We start from the raw sequence: 25,801 nt of genomic DNA, 5'->3' as shown, positions 1-25,801 counted from the left end.
GCTTTCTTAAATCAGTTTTCATTTCTCTCTACTCCTTCAGGCATACCCATTCTGTTCCAGATCCTAGTATTTATTTATATATTTATTTATTTATTTATTTATTTATTTGTTTAAGGCTTTTATATACCGACTTTCTTGATACAAATCAAATCAACTCGGTTTACATTGAACTAAGCAGAAACTATAACCAACCAATCAACAAGTGACAGTTTAAAGGAGCATAAAGTTACATTATAACAAGGATGCCTTAACTGGGAGAAGGAAAAAAAAGAGGGGGAGAACGAAGATAAATTACTATATACAATGGAATATGGGAGGGAGGCAAGGAGCCAACCTCATGATGACATGTGAGCCTGATTAGTTTGTTTATTTACATAAGCAATATGAAAGTTCTCATAGTATCATATGTATATAAAATATATAATATATATAATATCATATATATAATATATAATATAATATATTATATATATATATATATATATATATATATATATATATATATATATATATATATATATATATATATTATTATAATATATATATTGGGACCATTTCTATTCAATATCTTTGTGAGTGACATTGCAGAAGGGATAGAAGGTAAAATTGGTCTGCATATGATACTATGAGAACTTTCATATTGCTTATGTATGATATGATAATATCATACATAATGATATTATATATTATATTATATATTATATATATAATATATATATTATATATATATATATATAATTATAATAATATATATATTATATATATGTAATATATATATTATAATATATATATATATATAATATATTATGTATGATATTATCATATCATACATAAGCAATATGAAAGTTCTCATAGTATCATATGCAGACCAATTTTACCTTCTATCCCTTCTGCAATGTTGCTCACAAAGATATTGAATAGAAATGGTCCCAATACCAATCCCTATGGTATTACACTCAACATGGTTCCATTTACCATTACACTCTGTCTCCTATTAGTCGACCAGTTTGTAATCCATGCCACCACCTTGGCACTTACTTCCAAATTTCTCATTGTTTTCACAAGCTTCCTATGTGAGGTCGTATCAAAGGCTTTGCTGAAATCCATGTAGATCACATTGAGGGCTCTTCTTTGATCCAATACTCTAGTCATCCAATCAAAAAAATTAATCAGATTTGTCTGACAGGACCTTCCCCTGGTGAATTCATGCTGCCTCAGGTCCAGCAATCCACCCAATTGCAGAAAGTTCAGTATCCTTTCCCTCACCAGAGTCTCCATTAATTTTCCTACCATCAAGATTGAACAGCAAGAAAAGAAGCAAAGATATGCAAATGTCGATGTGATGTGCAATAGAGATCAAGGTAGAGTGAGTCAGGTTAACGTGTTAAAATAACAAACAGCATTCATAATTGCACATTAAAAAATGTATACATAGTATTTGCCATTTTAATATGCCATTTTGCAATTGTGGAGTCATTCACAAAACTTAAACAAAATCAATAATTAGCTGAAAAAATGCAAATAAGCTTATTAGAGATTCGGCATGAGAAAAATTGCACATGGAAAATTTGCAAATGCAAAGTTTTTGCAAAACTATAGCTCAGTACAGTATAGTTAAGTGTTTATATGAAAAAATCTGAAATTTTGCATGAACATTATCATAAAAATAAACACTGCAAATCCAATTGCATATTATTAAAATGCATACAAGTTTTTACACATTAAAAGGTGGGCCTGGGCCAATTTCCCGGAGCCCGCCCGTAACGGCAGCCTGCTCGCGACGGAGGACATGAGTGGGGGGGGAGGAGAAGGGGGGGAAGAGGGCCTGGGTGGAAAAACCCCATCACCAATCGCACCCCTCTTACCAGCAGCCTGGGAGAAGGTCCGCGACGGGATGACAGTATGGCCCCATCACGGGGTCGTGTCGTTGCGAGAGGGCGCCAACGGCGCCCAAGGATGACGCTTGTGGCCCCTTAAAGGGTTGCAACACGCGGCAAGCGATCTTTTTTGGATCGCTCAGCAACAGCAATAGGCAGCTAGAGAGACGGGGTGGAGAGTCTGACCTGTTACCTTGCTAATCCATGAAGTAGGATGTACAAGGTATGCTTGCTAGTCCCCACAGTGGGACCCCGAAGGTTTTGCTCCTGCCCTACGGCAAGTACTCTGCTCCTGCCCGTGAAAGCCTCACTGGCCCAAGGGTTGTGAGCCGGGTTATTTACATGGAGACTGTGGGTTCATAGCCCCACCAGCTCAGTAACACTGTGGAATGTAACATCCTCTTCGCAACAGAGGATGTTACTGATCAGAAAACCTAGAAAGGGGTAGTTTGCCAGGGCCAGCGATGCATCGTGGTGCACGGGGCTGGGTAAGGGAACCGGCGACAAGACAGAGAAATGTTTACTTCCTGGTGGACTCCTGAGCACTATATTTACATTTACAGCGTGGATGGGAACATAATTTTCAGTTCTCTCGCGCCTTTGGAGGTGGGGGGTGGGGTCGTCCGATCGCTTCGGTCCGGGGACCATTCAGTGAGGTTAGATGGTCTGCAGATGTGAGGGAATATAGGACTGTTTCAGTCTTGTGCAGCGAGTCAAATATGATTTCTCTCATCTCGCGCATGAGGGGGGAGAGGATCTTCCTGCTGTGTCTTGGCCTTATTAGTGGGGGACATGAGGCAAGGGTCCTCCCTACCTTGTGTTTTGGTGGGTACCCAGGCCGGTGCAGTCAGATTACATGTGATGCTGGTGTCATCACATGACGGCGGGGTAGCCGTGGGCGCCGGGAGGCATATAAGGCAATGGCCCCCTTGTTTGGGAACAAGGCGGGGAGCCCACATCATTGGGCTGTCTTGCTTGGTCCAAGCGGCGGGCAGCTGCGTAACCATACTGCCAGCTCAGGCATCCTAAGAAATTAAGTTATCATGTTATGTTTAAAATAAAAGCTGTGGCCATTTTTACACCAAGAATGGAGTCTGCCTAATTACTATTAGGGGGTATAATGTCAAAAGAGGTAATGGGGTCTGTATCGAAAAGTTTTTGGGGTGGAACGAGGGACGAGGGAGCAAGTGGCAGCTGCTAACATTAAAAGGTGGGCCCGGGCCAATTGCCTGGAGCCCGCCCGTAACGGCAGTGTGCTCGCAACGGAGGACACGAGGGGGAGGGAAGGAAAAGGGGGGGGGGGGAGAAGAGGACCTGGGTAGAAAATCCCCATCCCCAATCGCGCCCCTCTTTCCAGCAGCCCAGGAGAAGGTCCGCGATGGGGTGATGCCATGGCCCTGCCCCGGGGCCGTGACGTCGCGAGGAGGCGCAAATGGCACCCTAGGATGACGCTTGCGGCCCCTTAAAGGGCCACAACATGCGGCAAGCGATCCTTTTTGGATCACTCAGCAACAGCAACACCCACCCACCCACCCATGGGTCCAATCACACGATCAGTTAGTTTATCTATGTTACTCAGCATGTTTTACTGTTTACCTGTGTTTGGGAATCTGTCGCAGCTGACAGGGGCCGGCGGGTACCTGGGTCGGTGCAGTCGGATTACACGTGATGCTGGTGACATCACATGACGGCGGGGTAGCCATAGGCGCCAGGAGGCGTATAAGGCAATGGCCCCCTTGCTCAGGAACAAGGCGGGGAGCCCACATCATCAGGCTGCCTTGCTTGGTCCAAGAGGCGGGCAGCCGCGTAACCATACTGCTGGCTCAGGTATCCTAAGAAATTAAGTTATCATGTTATGTTTAAAATAATAAAAGCTCCATTTTTACACCAAGAATGGAGTCTGCCTAATTACTATTGGGGGGTATAATGTCAAAAGAGGTAATGGGGCCTGTATCGAAAGGTTTTTGGGGCGGAACAAGGGACGAGGGAGCAAGTGGCAGCTGCTAACGTTACTGTGTTTCTATGGAAAACTCCTTAGCTTAGTACATAGACTTCTAAGTTAGATGATGTTGGCCTGATAACTATATTGATCCAGGTCTCCATACAAATGAGACTCCATAGAAACACAGAAACAAAGAAATGATGGCAGAAAATGACCAAATGGTCCATTTAGTCTGCCCAACAACCTTATGGTAGCATCAGCCGCACCATACAAGTCTCCCCTATAATGGAAGCATCAGGGGGTGGCATCTGCCGTGGCTTACAAGTAAACTCCATACTTAGCTTCCCAAACTGTTAAAGTCAGGGCCCTTGTTGGTTGCTGTCTGAGTCCAATTGCCCGTTATCTCTTATCTCTTGCCATTGAAGCAGAGAGGAATGTTGGAGTTATAATCACAATTTTAAGGCTTATTGGTTAAAGATAGTTAACAGTCACATCAACAATTTACCCCCATGCTTATTTGTTTTCCCAGACCATAAAATTCAGTATCCTGGTTGGTTGCTGTCTGAAACTAATTCCCTTTTTCCTCTTTTCCCCTACCATTAAAGCAGAGAGTAATAATGAGTTACATCAACAGTATGAAGGCCTATTGTTTAAGGGTAGTAACCACCACACCAGCAAGTTACCCCCATGCACTGTTTTCCTCATTTCCATCCTCTAGCCTTTAGGGATCCACAGAGATAATCCCATGCCCCTTTGAAATCTTTCACCATTTTTGTTTTCATCACCTCCTCCGGAAAGGCAATAGAGGCATGCACCACACTCTCCATGAAGAAATATTTTCTGGTGTTGTCCTCTCTGGAGTTTCCTTTTGTCACCCCTAGTTCTACTGATTTTATTCCCATGCATATCCTCTCTCTTTCTCCCACCACATTGACATTCTCCGCACTTGAATACATTAGATGTTTGTTTTTTCAGATACAGTACAAGTCATTAGCATTATAAAATAGGAACTATCAGTTTTAAGTGCTAAAATCTGTCAAATATATTAGAGTAAATAGATAATGACTTAGAGATATTTGACTTGTGACATATTTTTCTCTCTTGCTTCTAAATAATTAGGTAAGTTATCTTGAAAATTATTTTTGTCTGCCAAAAGGAAATCTCCATAATTTGACTTTTTCTTCACACCTCCAAATTTTGTACAATAGAAGTCTATTAGCATTTGTACTCTGTTTCTGTAATTAAATAGACTTTGACTGAAACTCTAAATTACAGTGATTTGAGTGGCTATAGATGAAGGATATTACTACTACTTTAAAAAGAAAATACCTTGAATGAGGATGCAATGTAAATTGGAACTATCTTGTAATAAGAACAGATGAGATCTACTTACTGTTGCTTTTGTAGAAATCTGCATTAAGAATTTATGGTATAAATGAAAAACTTTCTATTTTATAGATATAGACTCTAAAGCCTATTGCACCATTTACTGTTAAATGTTACAGAATAGCTATGTATATTTTAATATTAATTTTGGATAATATGTTTAGTATCTGGTTGCACAGCAGTATCTGATTTATGGGCCTAAATTAATAAAGGCTTTTCTACCATTCTATTTCTATGGGAAACAGCTTAGTGAGTCAGACCCTAAAAATGAAATTATCATCTTTTTATTTTTATTTTTTTGTACTGTGCAACTAAAGCATTTGAAGATTGTTTCTTGGATTTAATATTGTTAAAAAATCTCATAAAAAGATAAAAATGGATAAAATGAAAAAGATCATAATGAATTAAAGTACTTCGGGTCCTATTTTCTAAATGTTTTCCACCAAACACATTTAGTTGTAGACTCTACTAAAAAGATATAACTTCAGGAGAAGATTGGGAATGTTTTGAACCAGTTTGTACAAAAGAGATGGAAGAGTATAATGGTAATTTAAAAAAATTCCCTTCATCCGCTTGATCCTTGCCTGATACTTTTTATGCAACTACAACATTGCTCTCTGCTTCTATGGCAAGAGTGGGGAGACCTGTAAGGCGCTGCCAAAGCTACCATAAACTTGCTGGGCAGATTGGATGGACCGCTTGCTCCGTTTCTGCCATAATTTCTGTTTCTATGAGTTCATTTGGAGTATTTACTAAAATATTTCATCCGACTGAAGTTGTAGTTCCTTCAGCTTTTAAAATGGCAGTGGTCTGATTTTTAAAAAGAACAATTTGGCATTTGACAATCCTGTGAATTTATAGACCTATTTGAAATTTACTTTTGTAAAAATTCTAGAGAAAATAGTTTATAAACAATTTAATGACTTTTTGACTGACAATGTTTTATATTTTTCTGTGGTTTCCAGTGGAACCAGCATGGAAAGATTAGTAACTTTGTGCTTTGTCAGTCTGATAGAAATATTTCTGAGCTTGCAGTATATTTAGAAATACATCAGTCTTGCAGTCTGTTTTATGCTCTATTTTTAGTTTTAGGTATTTTTTAGAGTTTATATAGCAGCATATTTTATTGTTGTAAACCATTACGATGGAATCTGAGTGATGGTATATAAGACCCAATAAATAAATACATAAATAAATAAATAAATAAATAAATAAATAAATAAATAAATAGATAAATAACTGCTGCTTATGAAACGGTGGCATGTGGCATTCTGCTCCTTTCTTGCAGCAGTTGGGAATAAGGACCGGTGTTAAAATGGTTTTCATCCTATCTGATAGTAAATCCAGAATGGTATGAATTAAATCTTGGGGTCCCGCAAGGGTCAGTGTTATAGGCTGCCCTGTTTAATGTTTATTTTCTCCACCTCTGTGAGTTGACTGAACATCTCGGGGTGGAATTTGGGGTTTATGCCGATGAACTGCAGCAATATTTCCTTGTCAATGACTCTCTCCCTGCTGTAATGAAGAAGGTAACTGCTTGTTTAACCACAATAAATAAGTCGATGGAGGAGAATTATCTAGTTTTGAATTTTGTCAAGACTGAGGCATTGATTGTCAGGGAGGAATATTGGTTCTCCGGATTATAAGAATTTTTCTTTTGAAATAAAAAGAATTAATCTATGAGTAAAAAATGTAAGTGTCCTGTTTGATCCTCAATTGATCTTTCTGCTTCAGTTGAGAACCATTTTAAGATCTGGTTTTTACAAACTTCAGATTTTGCGACATATTTGCTATGGTTTGGACAAAATAGATTTTTGTACCATAGTGCAAGCATTTGTCTAATCTATTGATTATTGTAACACTTTATATATAGAATTACCTACCTCAAGTCTCCTTTTATTACCAGCTGCCAGGTTGATTCTGAGAAGGGCACCCTGGGACCATTAATCCCATGTTACGAGACCTATATTGGTTACCCCATCAACAAAGAATTCAATTTAATTTTTAAAGCTGATAAATTGAAAGGGCCTGATTAACAAAAATAATGCATCCATATACCCCTAAAAGAATGTTTCAGTTTCAAGGGATGTGTTATCTTGCAGTGCCCTCATTAAAGTCCATGCATTTAAGGTACAAGGAAGAGAGCTTTTTCCTTAATAGGACCTGAAAGGAGGAACAAATTAACCTGTGAATTATGGGCTATTTCTGATAAGTTATTCAGGAAAAAATTGAAAACCTTTTTATTCCAAGAAGCATTTGGGAAAATGGAAGGTGATTGATTGTTATTGTAAAAATGTAATTATACATCAATGGTAGGAACAATAAAATCCTTGTATGTGTGGTTTTTATGGTTATGTTTTTATATTTGTATTTTGTTGTAATCCTCCTAGCTCAAATGATTTTGTTATAGACAGGCTATAAATGTTTTTAAATAAATAATATAACCTTTAGTAAAAAGGTTATCTTATCTTTGTTTGGATTAACCTTCCATCTGAATTAGACAAAACACCAATGTCATTTTATTCCATCTATTAAGTGTTCATAATTGAAAAGGTTCATAATTTGTCCATCTGTATAATTAAATTCCCCTTATATATAAATGCAAATATTATGAGGTCCCAATTCAGACACAGTTTGGATAACCAAGTTAGTAGGATAAACTTATCAGGCTAAAATGAAAATATATTCAATTCTGCAGCTGCACTATTGAATATGAATATAGCTGGCCATCTTAAAGTTAATCCGCAAAGGTTAATATACAAAAAACATACAGGGTTTCAACCACAGGTAATTACAATCATAGACAATATAACAGCAACCTGTGTGTGTATTATTCTATAAAGATTTATTTTAACAAATTGCATCAAAAATTCATTTCAAATGTTAATACTAACATACAAAACAATTTATGTTATTCATATAAACTCATACACTCTCCACATTCATACCCAATACATATTAATCACATATAAATTATACATAAAAAATATCAGGATAATTTGTTAGACACTCCCCCTTCAATATTTTGTTCTTATACATGTATCATCCACACTGGTACCCTCCTTTCAATTTCTTTTCATTTCTTCTTATTCCACTTAAATTCAATTTCTTCACAGCATGTTCCTCTTCCCAACAAGAGACTCCTGTTTCACCCAAGCTTCCATTAGGGGATATAACAACAATTTCACAATTGGATCACCACTAATATACTAGGGAGCCATATATTTCAAATCTTCTCGTTGCTAAAAATCCTATATCAACCAACAAATAATAATATATTATAAATCATTAAATAATCCAATATAATTTTCAGTTCAGCTCTGAATATACATTCATTTCAACCACTGTATCAATATAAATCACCTGGTCACATATTATCAGACACACAAAAACACAAACAAGAATGCTTACCTGAACAAACAACTTTAACCCTTCTTACCCAGATTCAAAAGCTATCTGATCAATGTATCTTCCATACACAAAACTATAAAGACAAAAAAGAAACAATAAAATAAATAACACAACAACCATTTTCAAATGTATCAAATAATATTAAAGCCATTGTTTATAAGCATTGGTCGATATTGAAGGATGGGGGGGTGGCATTCCAGCAATTGCCAGTATTTGCATTTAAAAGAAAGCGTTCATTGCGGGACATGCTGACATCAACAGTATTGAGGGTGCCACATGGTGATATCGTGTAAAGGGGTCAGTATAGGTTTGGTAAATGCAGTGTATGCCCTTATGTACATGCAGTTAGATCAATATTTGTCCCAGCTTTAGAGAAGGAATATGTTTTGCCTGGTGATTTTGATTGCAACACTGATCAAGTCATTTATTTGATTATTTGTCCTTGTAATTTATTCTATATAGGGCAGACCAAATGATCTATTAAAGTGAGGATTGGGGAGCATTTGACTAACATACAAAGACAGAAAGAAAATGCTCCCCTTCTGCAGCACTGGAGGAGAATGAAGCATAAACTACATGAGCTGCATTTTTGTATTTTGAATAGGATTCAGTTACCACGTGGTGGGGATGTCTCTTTAAAGTTATTACAAAAGGAACAATGATACATTTTCAATTGGGATATGGTTGAGCCACGCGGTCTCAATATGGATATTGAGTGGAGCTTGTATATATGAGATTGGGGGGGGGGGGGGGGGGGGCTAGGTGTTACCTTACTGCGCTTGTGGGTATTTAAAGATTCTTGTTATGATTGGTTTCAGGGTGTTTTGGATGACTGAGTGGGTTGAGGATTGTGTGTTAGTTTTTTTGAAGTTGGCTGGACTGATTGAATGTGTTTGGTCCATTGCGAGGGGTGTAGAAGGGGTGTGTGTTGTTGAATGACATATGTTCAGTTTTAAAGGTCTTGACGTCATTTACATTGTAGTGAGTTAGATATAAATAGGGTGGATCTGCTGTGAGTGCATAGCCGTGGCATTCTTTGGATAGATTAGATAGCTGTTTGATGCTGATGAAAATTGGGTAAGTCTTTGAAATGGGCTTGTGTATTTATTGGCGGTGGTTAGGATTGTCTATAGTCATTGGATTATTGCTCAGGTTGTATGATGCGTTTTTTGATGTTTTGATAGTGGCATGAGAAGGGAAATTAGAAAGGTTGCCGTTTTGAAGAAACATTGAAATAGCTCATGGTGATGATAAAAACTGGGTAAGTCCTGAAAAAGGTTTGTGAGCTTATTGGTGGTTAGGAGTGGGCAAAATTATTGTATCACTGCTCAGGTTGTATGATGTGTTTTTGATGTCTTGATAGTAGTATGAGAGAGGAAATCATAAAGGTTGCTGCATTGAAGAAACATTGAAATATAGGCGGGAAATGCTTTGGGTAAGTGAAGATGTGGAATATATGTATTGGAATATATGAGATGTGGTTGGTTGTTGTGTTATTTATTTTATAGTTTGTTTTTTGTCTTTATAGTTTTGTGTATGGAAGATACATTGATCAGATAGTTTTTAAATCTGTGTAAGAAGAGTTAAAGTTGTTTGTTCAGGTAAGCATTCTTGTTTATGTGTTTTTGTGTGTCTGATAATATTGATATAGTGGTTGAAATGAATGTATATTCAGAGCTAAATTGAAAATTATATTGGATTTATTTAATCATTTATAATATATTAATTACTATTTGTTGGTTGATATAGGATTTTTAGCAATAAGAAGATTTGAAATATATGGCTCCCTAGTATATTAGTGGTGATCCATTGTGAAATTGTTGTTATATCCCCTAATGGAAGCTTGGGTGAAACAGGAGTCTCTTGTCGGGAAGAGGAACATGCTGTGAAGAAATTGAATTTAAGTGGAATAAGAAGAAATGAAAAGAAATTGAAAGAAGGGTACCAGTGTGGATTATACATATATAAGAACAAAATGAAGGGGGTGTGTCTAACAAATTATCCTGATATATTTGAAGTATAATTTATATGTGATAAATATGTATTGGGTATGAATGTGGAGAGTGTATGAGTTTATATGAATAACATAAATTGTTTTGTATGTTAGTATTAACATTTGAAATGAATTTTTGATGCAATTTGTTAAAATAAATCTTTATAGAATAATACACCCACAGGTTGGTGTTATATTGTATATCATCTTAAAGTTAGCCAGCTAGGACAGCTCTTTGCACTGACAAGACTTAGCCAGATGACTTAGGCCTGAATTTATCAAAATGCACTAAATATCACCTGTGATAGGAAAAGGGGTGTGTTTTATGGTAATAGCAGTTTATTGCAAAGTGCACTGCATAGGTATTACTGCAATACCTTTTTTGCACTTTGTGATAAGTGCTGGAATTGTTGTATTTCCTGTGTACAAGTAGTCCAAATAGGATGAAATAATTTCCAGTCACTCCTACTCTGTCTGATCCAGATTTGAAAATACCAGGCAGCCCTATGTCAATGTCATTTTGTTGTATTGTTGTACAGCAATAGGATTGACTCAGAACTGGCTTGCACCTTTGTCAAGTCAGGACCCAGCAAGGCAGGATCAACTGGGGTTCACTCTTCCTTCACTTAGACAACTGGAACCCCACACGTGGTATAAACTGTATAGATAAAGAGGAAGGTTGGATGGGATAAGAGAAGGCCAGAGAAGACCCTGGAGACCCTGGAGAAGGACCATCTTTACACAACAAGAAACTGGAGGGAAGAGGAATAGATGAAAATCCTTTTACAGAAGAGAATGTATGGGAACAGCTAAAGAACCTGAAAGTGGACAAAGCCATGGGGCCTGATGGGATTCATCCAAGGATACTGAGGGAGCTCAGAGATGTTCTGGCGGGTCCGCTGTGTGACCTGTTCAATAGATCCCTAGAAACAGGAGTGGTACCAAGAGATTGGAGAAGAGCGGTGGTGGTCCCGCTTCACAAGAGTGGGAACAGGGAGGAGGCTGGCAACTACAGACCGGTCAGCCTCACTTCGGTGGTGGGAAAAGTAATGGAGTCACTGTTGAAAGAGAGAATAGTGAACTATCTACAGTCAGGAGAATTAATGGACCAGAGGCAACATGGATTCACCAGGGGAAGATCCTGTCAGACAAATCTGATTGACTTTTTTGACTGGGTAACCAAGGAATTGGATCAAGGAAGAGCGCTCGATGTCATCTACTTGGATTTCAGCAAAGCTTTTGATACGGTTCCGCACAGGAGACTGGTGAATAAAACGAGAAGCTTGGGAGTGAGTGCCGAGGTGGTGACCTGGATTGCAAATTGGTTGACGGACAGAAGACAATGTGTGATGGTAAATGGAACTCTCTCTGAAGAGAGAGCGGTTTTAAGCGGTGTACCACAAGGATCGGTTTTGGGACCGGTCCTGTTCAATATCTTTGTGAGCGACATTGCGGACGGGATAGAAGGTAAGGTTTGTCTTTTTGCGGATGACACTAAGATCTGCAACAGAGTGGACACGCCGGAAGGAGTGGAGAGAATGAGACGGGATCTAAGGAAACTGGAAGAGTGGTCAAAGATATGGCAGCTGAGATTCAATGCCAAGAAGTGCAAAGTCATGCATATGGGGAGTGGAAATCCGAATGAACTGTATTCGATGGGGGGGGAAAGGCTGATGTGCACGGAGCAGGAGAGGGACCTTGGGGTGATGGTGTCTAATGATCTGAAGTCGGCGAAACAATGCGACAAGGCGATAGCTAAAGCCAGAAGAATGCTGGGCTGCATAGAGAGAGGAATATCGAGTAAGAAAAGGGAAGTGATTATTCCCTTGTACAGGTCCTTGGTGAGGCCTCACCTGGAGTACTGTGTTCAGTTCTGGAGACCGTACCTTCAAAAAGACAAAGACAAGATGGAGGCGGTACAGAGAAGGGCGACCAGGAAGGTGGAGGATCTTCATCGGATGACGTATGAGGAGAGATTGAAGAATCTAAATATGTACACCCTGGAGGAAAGGAGGAGCAGAGGTGATATGATACAGACTTTCAGATACTTGAAAGGTGTTAATGATCAAAAGACAACGACAAACCTTTTCCGAAGGAAAAAAATCAGCAGAACCAGGGGTCACGATTTGAAGCTCCAGGGAGGAAGATTCAGAACCAATGTCAGGAAGTATTTCTTCACGGAGAGGGTGGTGGATGCCTGGAATGCCCTTCCGGAGGATGTGGTGAAGACCAGAACTGTGAAGGACTTCAAAGGGGCATGGGATAAACACTGTGGATCCATAAAGTCAAGAGGCTGCCAATGAAGAGTGGGTGACTCGCCAGAATGACGGCTACTGCCTGGAGTCAATACCCTTATTAAATAAACATACACAGGCTTACTGTGACTCCAAAATCGCTCTAAGCTTCAACAGCAAGAGGAAATGTGGAAAAAAGGATTCACACTCACAAAGAGGGGAGTAGCTGGCTTGTTACGGCGGTTACTACCCCAAATCAAATAAGCCTGATACTTCACTTTCAATGCATATACAGCATAGTTCTCTGATTCAACGGCAGGGGAGAAGAAAAACTGATACTTCACACATCCAGAAAAGAGGGTTCGCACTCGCAAAGCAGGGAGTAGCTGGCTTGTTACGGCGGTTACTACCCCAAACCAAATGTGCCTGATACTTCACTTTCGATGCATATCCAGCATAGCTCTCTGCTTCAACGGCATGGGAGAAGAAAATCAACCAATAAGGGCTGTATAACAGTCTGGGTAAAACAAATAAACATGGGTGCAGATTGCTTATTGCGGCGGCTTCTACCCCTAACTAATCAAGCTAGATATTTCACTTGGATGCAGCTCCATCACTGCTCTCTACATTAAAGGTGGGGGTGGAAGGGAAATAGAACCAAGAGCTAAGAGAAACAGATAAGTATGAGAGAGAAAATTTGCGGGGCAGACTAGATGGGCCATTTGGTCTCCTTCTGCCGTCATTTCTATGTTTCTATGTTTCTATGTTTCTATATTTGATTTTGGCAGTGATGGGGGAGAGGGGATTGGTATGGGTAGGAAGGAAACTCAAATCCTTGATTTCTTCCCCTCCCCCACTCCCCATATTTTTAATTTTGTTCATTTTGGTTAAAATAAGTGAAACAAACCAAAATAAACATCTAATTTATTTTTATTTATTTATTTATTTAATAACTTTTATATACCATCATTCGAAGGCCATCACAATGGTTTACAAAATTTGGAAGTGACAAAAAATATACGATAAAAGAATAAAAGACAATGGAATAAGATAGAAAGTAATAAAATTAAAGAAAATAAAACAATAGCAGCAGTAGCATCAAATAAAAGTTGTAAAGAATAGAGTTGTGCAAAGCCTGAACCTTTCAGTTCGGGCTTCGTTTTCGGCCCTGCTGTGGGAAATTTCGTATTTCCCATGGTTCGGGCCTTTGAAATTCGGGGCACCCGAATTTCAGGTTAGTGTGCACTAACGGGAGTTAGCACATGCTAACTCCATGTTAGCATGCACTAACAGGGAGTTAGTGCACACTAACTCCCGTTAGTGTGCACTAACCCGAAAACCGAAATTTCCCAAAATTTCAGGAAAATTTGGTTTGGTTTTCAGGGTCCATGAAATTGCCTAATTTGTCCTAAATGATTGCACATCCCTAGGAAAGAATAACATAATCATAATAAAAGAACATCAACATTCTGACATAAGAGGAATAAATAATTAGGTTGATATCATGAAAGTTCTTGATAGATACTGGGAAAAAATCATGTTGGGTCCTGATAGGCCTTCATAAATAGTCATGTCTTTACCTCTTTTCTAAATGTTTTTAAGTCTGGTTGTAGTAGTGTCTCTGTTGGAAGGGAATTCCAAATTTTGGGTCCTGCCAAAGATAATGCATGATCTCTTACTTGACAGAGCTAGACTGAATGCACAGAGGGGATACTTAGGAGACCTTTATTAGCAGGATGGAGATTGCATTGTGGCATTAATGGCGGCATTAAACCAGTCAGTTTGTTTATCATATATTATTTTGTGTAGAATACATGATTTTATATTCAATTTGATACTTAACTGGTAACCAGTGCAATGATATTAGGATTGGAGTTATATGGTTGTGTTCCTTGTTCCTGTTAGAATTCTGGCTGTGGTTTTCTGCAAAATTTGGAGTGGATGTATAGTGGAAGTTGGTAAACCAAGTAGAAGTGAATTACAGTAATCGATGTTGGCAAAGATTAGCAGCTGAAGTACCATTCTGAAATTCGGAGGGTTTAGCAATGTTTTTAATCATTTTAAAGTTTGAATTTTGCTATATCCTTCCCTTATTTTGGTGGATATATGTTTTTTGAAATTCAGTTCACCATCAATAATCAGGTCACGAGTATGAGGAACAGGATTTAGTATAGTCGATTGGTCTTCTAATTTGAAAGAAGGTGACTTGTCAAGAGTAGGTCTTCTATCTAATAAAATGATTTCAGTTTTATCATTGTTTAGTATAAACTTCATGTGGGATAGTAACTGTTTGATGATTGATAAGTACATTGCTGTAGTATTGTAGTTTGATTCAAGAGACTTATGGATCAGAATGAGGATCTGTATAAAGAGAAATTGTGGAATTCTCTCCCACTGAGTTATGTTTAGAGGAGAATATCCAGCCTTTTAAGAAAAACTAAAAACATGGTTGTGTACACAGGCTTTTAACACTACAGTATGATTCAGAACAACTTCCCCTGTGAATTAGAATATATTAAGTAGATATTTATTTTTATCAACCCTATTTTGTTAGTTTGATATTGAAAGAATTGTATGTATTTTATTATTTTAACTGATTATAGTATAATTTTATGTTATATTATTTGTAGGGTTTTATTTTATTTTTATTTTATTTTATTTTATGATATTTTACTTGATTTTAGGACATGTAGTTAGACTGCCCATTGTTTTATTGTAAACCGACATGAAGTGTATACAATATGTTTGGTATATAAAAATGCCTAAACAAACAAATAAATAAATAAATTTAAAAAACTAAATTAATACATATTTATGTGCACACGCCTACGAAAATTATCAACATTAAATTTCAGTTAGAAACATTGGTACTTATTTTTATGTTCACACACCCTGGCAGCTTGGTTTCCAAGCCATTTTGTTCTTTTCTACAGCATGCTCATTTTAAAACTCCTAGATATAGTAAAAATAACCCAGGAGAGAAGGAAAAAAATTTTAAGCATGAGAAATTAGGTGGTAACTAGGGGAGCAAAATTAAATTTACACTTTCCTTGTAAATGCATTGTGGTTTTTCAAAATGCTAAATATATCTTTGTGGAACCATCATATCTCCGAGAGTATCTATATCATCAATTACTGTAATTCAACGGCAGGGGAGAAAGACTGATACTTCAAGCATATCCAGCATTGGTCTCTGCTTCAACAGCAGGGGAGAAAGTCTGATACCTCACTTTCAATGCATATCCAGCATAGCTCTCTGCTTTAACGGCAGGGGGAATGAAGAAAGGTGGATCTATATACAACCAACAAGGACTGAATTATTTACTGGGTGGGCAGGTGGGCATGGGTGTGGCTTGCTTATTGTGGCGGTTGCTACCCTAACTAATTGGGCTAGATATTTCACTTAGATGCAGTTCCAACACTGCTCTCTCATTAATGGTGGGGGTGAAAGGGACATTGAACCAAAAGGTTACTAAGAGCCAAGAGTAACATAAGCATGAGAAAAAAAAAGTGCAAAAATGCTGGGCAGACTGGATGGACGTTTGGTCTTCTGCCGACATTTCTATGTTTCTATCTAAACTCACACTCCTAATATTTTTTCCCAGGGGGGATAGGCTAATATAAAGATGGCAGTGGTATTATGCATATCTGTAATTAATATTAGTATTTCCTTAAAAATATCTGCTTCTTTGTAATCTTGACTCCCACATCTTATGATATTCAGAGATGTATAATGTTTCTTAAACATGAATTCATGTTTATGTTAATAGTTTCTTTTCCTTTGTTTTCTCTGTATTTTTCCCGAGAACATTGTGCTGATGTTATAATTAATTAAAATTTCAATAAAAATTAAATTAAATTAAATTAAAACTCTTGAAATTGACAACTGAGTGTGGTAAGTATAAGATATCACATTGATGTTAAAAATATATGTATATTTGTATGTTTGCTATATTGGACCATAAGTACTATAATGTGCTATCTGACTCACCTGAATGTCGTTAATTCAACTCCTCTCTCTCTAACTGCTATTATGCTATTTAAAATAATGTTCCTTCTTTCCTCTAACCAGTGACATGTTTCTTTCTTTTTGTTCCTTTCTTCAAAATGTCAAAAAATAGCTTCATTTCTGGTTGACATGTTTCAGCCGCTTTTGCTCCTCTCAGTGCTCTGCTCCTCATCATTCTAGGACATTCGTCTTTCTTGTCATCTACAAGTGGAAACTGAGCCATGGGGCTCATTTGACAGGGAAGAACTGCTGAAGCATGATGCTCCTTTTGGAAAATAAGTTCACTTAGAATAAAGATCAATAATCTTATCAAACTGGGAAAGAAAGCAAGAAGGCAATGGAGGGTTAGTTTTACATTACGAGCTTGAGTTATACGTTCTTTTTTGGTCTCTGGATATTGAATACTAGTAAATATCCTGAATAGAAACCAATGTAAAATATATTCAAAAAATTATGTCAAAAAGTAATTTATAATGCCCTGAAGAGTGATATTCATTGCCTGAAAAATCACACATGCCATTTCATCCACAGACCTACAGTGATGTGCATGCCTGTCTATTAGCCTCTTGAAACTTTCAGACATAAATATATGTACTCCTGCTTGAGGCTGGAATAATATTTCTATTTTTAGTTAATTAATCCTTGCTTTAACTATAGCATTGGGCTATGTGAACATTTTGGAGTATATTTAAACAAGGAAGGGTAGAAAAGTGCTGATTTTGCTTTTAGCTGAGTTTATATCTCAGTCAGAACGTTCTTGGAAAATGTGCTTTCCACAAATCCAGATGTTAGCGATGTTTGCTAGCAAGACTGTATCTCTGAAAAGGGATCATGAGAATATTGAATAGTTAGGTGATAATGTACTACGACTGAGTATGGTTCAATAAAAATGTGCAGAAAAGCATGTATTCAAGTTTTCTGAGATAAATGGGTCATCTGAATAGAATGCGATCATTCTCTTTAATCAACCTCTGGGGTCAATGCACTAATACTATAACACATTAATTCTATCACAGGCAATAACAAATATTAAACTATCACTAACTAGTCTAGCAATAGTTTTAACATGAAATCTATTTTAATAAAGTAATAAGATGTACACTTATACAAATCAGCTCATTGGGGTAGATTTTAAAAAGCATTTACTCGAGCAAAACTGGTTTTTGCTCGAGTAAATACACTTTACTCAAGTAAGTGGGCTTTTCAAAATTGCTACAATATATGCCATTGAATTGTCCATAGGATTTACTCAAGTAAGTGCACTTTACTCGAGTAAATAGCTTTTGAAAATTGCTACAATAGTATGTCACATTTACATGCGTAACTCCTTTGAAAATGACCCCCATTATTTATTAGTGTAGTCGAAAAGCACACAGGTTAAATCATGCAAAAGGAATCACAGATGCATTAATGCAAAAAAAAAAGCAAATTTCACATGAGAGAGATTAATTACATTTTTGCAATACCATCTAATTGTATACATGTTAACAGCTGATGATAATACTCTTAGTACATCTGCCTTTCAGTGAAAATATTTTTGTTAAATATTTCTAAATTTGAATGAATCAAACCTTATATGAATTTTTAAGTTTGTTTAATTTCTTGATATTTTGGGTGACAGATATGATTAGGTAGCGAGTTCCATAATACAGGACCATACATAGAGAGAGAGTGCTCTGTTGTCATATTAGGATGTACTAATCTAGGAGAAGGAATGTTCAATAGATATTATCTTGAAGATCACAGAAGGCACAAAGGTATATGAATCCACAAAGTGCATTCAATCCAAGGAGATGACACACAATAGAACAGGTTGTATATTTGTTTTATTTGTTTTAGTTACATGTAAACCAATGTGATATCTCGATCGAATGTCGGTATATAAAAACAATAAATAAATAAATAAATAAATAAATAAATGATCATAGCAGTTTTATATTGTATGCGGTAATGAACCAGTAGCCAATGTAATGACTTAAGAACTGGTATAATATGAGTGTGAATGTGAGTCACAGGTTATAGGTGACCTGAAGTGTTCAGAATTATTTGAAGAAGGTGTATAGTAGATAAACGTAAACCAGTGTAGAGTGAGTTGCAATAATCAAAACCAGATAGGATCAGGGCTTGCAATACAATGCAAAAGTTGGCTGGTTCCAGAAGGTGCTTGAGGTGACATAACAGTTTTAATTTCAAAGATGGAGGTCTGAACAACTGATTTTACTTGAGGTATCAATGATAACCTTGTATATTTAATTCTTCCTGTTTTATAAACTTGCAAAACTAAAATGTTTCATTTCTCACAAACATGTAATTTCAAATATCATGATATTGTTCTTTGCCATTGTTAACCTCACACTCTATATCATAAAGTCTCTGTATTTCCATATATTACTGTATTTTTTTTTTACATTGCATAGTTAACACATGGGGCCAGGTCTTAAAAGATACGCACGGGCATAGATTTGTTCGTGCAACCTGGCGCGAACAAATCTACGCCCAATTTTATAACATGTGCGCTGCCACGTGCATGTTATAAAATCTGGGCTCGGCGCGCACAAGGGGGGTGCACACATATGCACCCCCTTGTGCGCGCCGAGCCCGAGGGGAGCCCCGATGGCTTTTCCGTTCCCTCCAAGACCGCTCTGAAATCCCCTTTGAAAATCTACCCCATGGTGTTTTCTATCCATTTATCACGGCTTTGAGGCATTTACTGTATGGTAATCACCTTATGTAGCTGGATAACATCTGCCTGCCCAGAAATGTATTTGGTACAATACTACGAGGAATATTCTAGATCCCACCAATCATTACATCATCATCGCACAAAATAGGAATCATTAATGATTATTATCATACATTTACACAATACTGTAATTCATATTGTGCTACAACATATATGTAATCCCATACAAAGAAAACATAATTTGTTCAACATTTATTTATTATAAATTTATATTGCACTTCAACTATTTCACACATTATGTATAAAATATACACTTTAATCAAACATCATCTGTCTTATAACTGTGGAAATGTCATATTTAAATAACATGATTCATATATACTATAATACTCTGCAGACATCTCCTACCCCTATCCCTTTAATATCCCATATCCACATTCACACTCATTTATACACATAAAACCTAAACCCACCCATAAAATACATTAATATTTCAGTACTCATTCACTATTTAGAAATCTAACACATTGATGTTATATTGTTACCCCGTTCCATCCCCACAATTCCAACAATATTCACCTCTATTTGGACATCTAATACATAAGCATTACAATTTCCAAAGTACATATAATCTTCCACTTCAGTAATGTTCACCCCCCTGTTCCAATGATGTTCACCCCAACAAAGTGCCTTGTTTCACCCAACCCGGGCTTCTTCAGGGGAAATCTTTAACAAACTCAATCTCCTCGGGGGACAAATTCCTGTTCACGGTCGAGTACCTACAATATACACATACATAAATACCCATCTTACTTATATCCACAACCACCCTTATCCCAATATACCCTCTAAAATCATACTAATTCCAAAAATCCCATGTACATCCACAAATCCCCGTCAAATCAGTCTCTCATGATTTCACTACAAACAAGTATATACAAGGAACAAATCCACATTATATCTCAATATGAATCATATACTTCTTACCCTTACAAACCATTGCTCACAGATATAATAACGGGATGTACCTATTCAAAACATTTTTACCCAACTTTGTTCCAGCTTTACTGCCAGTCTTTAGTGATACTTCTATGTCTATACCCTAAAACATAAAACCAAGGGATTCTTACATATGCTGTCAAATTCCCACCATTGCAATACTTCCAAAAATTCTATACTCACAACAGGAAAACAAAACTTAGACCCGGTATTGATGAAATCTTCAAAAAGTAACCGCATACAAACAGCTTCTCTTGAGGGGACTGACTCCAATCCGTCTCTCCTCATGGACCAACCCACATACAACCAGCTTCTCTTGAGGGGAATGACTCCAATCTGTCTCTCCTCACGGACCAACCCAGCCAGAATCATACTAACCATCCTCTACCTTCTTAAACAATCTCCGCACCAATCACCGCTCACCACTCATACCACACCCAAATACGCATCCATACCATACAGCTGGTTGTCATCATTCACCACTCTACAAATGACACCCACTCAAAACCATGACATCTTCACACTCTTACCACAACAAAACCAATTAACACACCAATACAATTCACCTAATATCACTCAGCCCAATTAGTCTCCAAACAAAACACAACCCCTGCATTACCTTAATGTCCTCACGCTCTCAACGTGTCGGGGCTAGCCACAAATGCCCAGAAGCAAAGAATTAATTTAGTCTTTCTGCATTGGCCTTATCTTCCCTAAGAGCCCCTTTAACCCCTCGGTCATCTAATGGTCCAATCGACTACCTCACAGCTTTCTTGCTTCGGATATATTTAAAAAAGGTCCTGTGCAGGCCATCTCAGCTGAGCAATAGCATTTGTATTTTTGTTCAGACGGCGATTTCCCGCCTCCCTGTTCAAGGAGGGCCCTGAGTAGAGTGGGGACACCATGAGCAGGGAGTGCAGCTCATCTTCTCCCAGCTGCAGCAGAACTCTTGTAGACAAATCTTTTATCAGGAGAAGGGAAGGCAAATTGTAAGCCACATTATGAGTGGCACTCCATGGAGGCTGGCACCTATAGCCATGTCCAGCTACGGCTCTGGTTCAGGTGACTAGCAAGTGCTATACACGGTCATGAGAAAGGTCTCTGGTTCAATCCCAGAGTCAGGCCTTCTGCAACTCAGGTTGCAGCGAAGGCAGCATTCAAAGTCCCCAAGGTTGGGGGAAGGGGGAGGTCTCATGATCGTCACTTAAAGGTGACATTTAGTGACTGGATTTTGAGGCCAAGATTGCAGCATTCTGAAAGGAATCCTAGTGCATGGCTCCTGCTCCAGGTCAGTCACTACAATGACCAGCAGGGTATAAAATAGGTGAAAAATCTCCTTGTATTTGCAAATACAGGTTCAGGGTGCCAAATCCTGGCTCTGGTTCTATCTGAACTGGAAGTATAAAGGAGTGGGAGAAAAAAGAATATAAGGCAGGGAGCACTGACTTTCCAATCTCAAAAACTCCTGTGGTAAATGATTATAACATTCATGTACAATAATATTCTTAATAAAAAAAAACAAACAAACCACGGTGTTCCCACTTCAAACAAACTTGATTTATTTATTTGGTTATGTGATCAGGTAATCCAATCAGAGGAGTGCACTAGATGCATTTTACATAGGGGCAGATTTTAAAAGGGTTACGTGCGTAATATACGCGCGGAACCTTTTAAAACCTGCTCCTGCGCACTGAGCCTATTTTGCATAGGCCCGGCGACGCGCGCAATCCGTAGGACGCGCGTATGTCCCGGTGCTTGAAAAAAGTGGCGGGAAGTGGGCGGGGCAGGGTGGTCCGGGGGCAGGACCGTGCCGGGGGATTGCGCACTGGTCGAGGCAGGCATAAATAAAAAAAATAAAGGTGGGGGGGTTTTAGGTAGGGCTGGGGGCTGGGTTAGATAGGAGAAGGGAGGGGAAGGTGGGGGGGCAGAAGGAAAGTTCCCTCCGAGGCCGCTCCGATTTCGGAGCGGCCTCAGAGGGAACGGGGAAAGCCATCAGGGCTCCCCTAGGGCTCGGCGCGTGCAAGGTGCACAAGTGTGCACCCCTTGCGCGCGCCAACCCTGGATTTTGTAACATGCGTGTGGCTGCGCACGCATGTTATAAAATTGGGCGTAGATTTGTGCGCTGGGTTGCGTGCACAAATCTACGCCCACGCGTAATTCTTAAAATCCGGCCCATAGATTTTAGTAAGGCTTTTGACACTTTTCTATGCAGGATACCTATGAGCAAGATGGAAAATCTTGGGGTGGACTGTCAAATGGTAAACTAGGTTAAAAGCTAACTGATAGATAAAAAGTGGTGATAAATGGAACTCCATGAAGAAGATGAAGACTGACCCAAGGTCAGTCTACTCAGTGTTCACGATACCACAGAGGGGATAAAGGGGATAAATGTCTTGCTGATGATAATACTAAGATCTGCAACATGGCTTATAGTTCAGCCAGAGTAAAAAAAACAATGAAGGCATTTAAGAAAGTTGAAAATCCAATTGAGAAATAGAAATAATGTGAAGCTATATCCCAGCAACCAAAGGGAACAGTGGAAAGCTTGATGTCATTGGGAAATATGAGAAACTAGATTCTAGTGAGCAATGATGATCATATTTAACATCTTCAAGATTGTCTGTGTGGTAAAACAGTAAGAGATAATTGTAAAAAGCATTTACTTACTTAAAATTGGGTTATACATGTGTAAATGCAGTTTACCCATATAACTGGGCTTTTGAAAAATGCTATAATATATGCCATTGAATTTTCCATAGAATATTCACGTCTAAGTTCACTTTACAAGTATAAATGACTTTTGTAAATTGCTACGATAGTATGTTACATTTACACATGTAACTCTTTTTAAAATTACCTCTGTAGTGAGAGCCAATAGCATTCTAGGGTACAGAAAAAGAGAAATAACCATTAGAAATAAAATGGAAGGGGATAATGCCCAGAGCCATAGCTAGCCTATGGCTGTTATAGCCTCTGCCATAAGCACCAATCAACAAGGGTGCCATTAAGTGAGAAGCAGATTCATCCTTTCTTCCCTGGCACCGGCAGTGAGAAGCAACACAGCCCATGTGACCACAAGAAGATTCAGATGCCCCCTCCCTTCCCCCGCAGCAGTGAGGATCAACGTGGCTCATGAGGCCACAAGAGCATCCTCCTCCTTCTCCATTCCTTGCCCTGGCAGTGAAGAGAAGCATGGCTCATGGGCATGGAAAAATCATCAGCCTTCCCCCACCTCTGCAGTGAGGAGCAGTGTGGACCACAGAACCGCAAGAAGCATATTCATCCTTTCCCCTTCCCAAAACAATGAGGTGCTGCATGGTCCATGGGGCCTTAACAGTATTAGCATTCCCTCCCTCCCTGTGCTCCAGCCCCCTCCCTATACTCAGAAGCTGGAGCAGCACACCTGGGGGTTAAAAGAGTGTGATAGGCCCTGAAGGAGAAGCCTACTGCTAGTGCCCTTTGTGCTTCCAAAGGGGAAGACGAAGAGCTTGTGTATGTTTGTTTGAGCATGTGAAAGAGAGCATATGAACTTTGTATGCTTGTATGATTGAGCATGTGAGAGAGGCAGTACATGAATATGCGTAGCACTGAGCATGTGAGGCAGAGAAGCATATGACTGTGAATGTGATTAAGCATGCAAAAGAAAGTGAACAAGCATGTGTATGTGTGTGTGTGTGTGTGTGTGTATGGTTGAGAGAAGAAGCATATGAGTGTGTGTGTATGTGTAAATAATTGAGCGTAAGAGAGAGAAAGCAAGCATGTGTGTCTAGTATGTGATAGAACATGTGAAAGAAAGAGTAAATTAGCATGTGTGTGTGTATATGATTGATCATCTGTTAAAGAGAGAACTGAGGAAGTTGTACACAATTGCCTCTTCTCTCCATGCTAATCAAAATTTCCCAGGCATGGAAAGCAGGGGATTTTTAAAATCGTTATTAATTTTAATCATTGGGTGTTATTTGAAATCAGCTGTTCTGAAATATTTTATTAGCATTTGCAAAAGTTTCATAAGAGTTTTTATTTATTGAATGTTCTATTCATCAGTTGTTGTTTTTTTTTAAATACAAGTATTTATAATTGTATTAGTTTGATTTTACTATTAAAATTTACATTTCTTGTTATTGTTTGATGTTTTATGAGGACTGGTGATGTTTCTGTTTCTCCATAATTGCACTGCTTACAGAGTCTGGCTTGTTGCATAGTTTACAGTTCATGTTTCTATTTACACTTAATGAGCTCTTTATTTAGTCTTTGGTGAGGGTCTGTCTGTGTTCTGTATGTATGAAAATGTGATGTGCTCTGCTAGTATGTAGTTTCTGAGGAGGGGTCTATAACAGCCTGACTTGTTCTGTCTTCCTAATAGGAAGTGAAGTGTAGTGGTGTTTTAGGGTCTGGCATAATATTTGCAGTGTTGCTTTTTCTTAGGTAGGTTGTTACTGTTTGAGTGCTGGTAATTAGTGCTGATTTGGTATGGAACTTTATTATATTAACAGCAAAAGTGGAGAAACCTCACATACCAAAATATAAACAAAAAATGTGAGGTAGTAATTTAAACCCAAATATTATTTTTTAAATTGTACAGTGCAGTCATGAAAATTCCAGGAGAAAGGTTCAATATATCATCTTTATATCATCTTTATTAATTTCATTCTGATATTCTCCTAGTATGAGCTGTAAAATTTCAAATGTTAAAGTCCCCCGACACAGCCATGTTTTGCCAGTCAGCTTCTTCAGGAAGGACCAAACTAAGAAACCGTAAACAGATTCTTTTTTTTTTTTTTTTTGTCAAAATCATTTTTATTAAAGAACGTGTGTCCACAGATTCAGGTTTATTATTGTAATTGTCATTAACTTTACTCAGGGCTAAGCCTATACCCAACATGCATAACCAAATGTCTAATACCAAATAGTAAATTTAGTTCTACCCTGTTCTCCCAGTTCATTGTAACCCTTGTTCATTGTAATTGCTTTTTGCAATGTTCTTTGTTTCTCTGTAAACCGATATATGTAGTTTCTCTACATGAATGTCGGTATATAAAAGTTCAAAATAAATAAATAAAATAAATATCGGTTCCAAGTGCCTTTATTTGTTTTTTACTTATTTTGCAGGTTTTTCTTGTTGGCATCATAGCAGTACATGTAAATAAAATATACGTGTTGTCATAAATTCGTTATAGCTGTTCGATGTAAACCGCCATCCCAGGCGCCTGTTTCAGTTACACTGTAAACCGATGTGATATCCCGGATGAACGTCGGTATATAAAAAT

General features: G+C 38.1%; 1 long non-coding RNA gene across 1 annotated transcript in view; it reads right to left on the bottom strand.

Moving 5' to 3' along the window:
* Positions 1-8,066: 8,066 nt before the first annotated feature.
* Positions 8,067-25,801, bottom strand: part of LOC115099046 — a 211,328-nt gene continuing 193,593 nt past the window's right edge. Inside the window, exons 3-4 of the long non-coding RNA XR_003858671.1 lie at positions 8,617-8,689; positions 8,067-8,456 (exon numbers count right to left, since the gene is read on the bottom strand). This is a non-coding gene — a long non-coding RNA (uncharacterized LOC115099046). The remainder of the gene's footprint in view (positions 8,457-8,616; positions 8,690-25,801) is intronic.

Source organism: Rhinatrema bivittatum, chromosome 9 (assembly GCF_901001135.1).
Source record: "Rhinatrema bivittatum chromosome 9, aRhiBiv1.1, whole genome shotgun sequence".
In the NCBI taxonomy this organism is placed as follows: domain Eukaryota; kingdom Metazoa; phylum Chordata; class Amphibia; order Gymnophiona; family Rhinatrematidae; genus Rhinatrema; species Rhinatrema bivittatum.
This window is presented reverse-complemented; position numbering and strand designations above follow the sequence as displayed.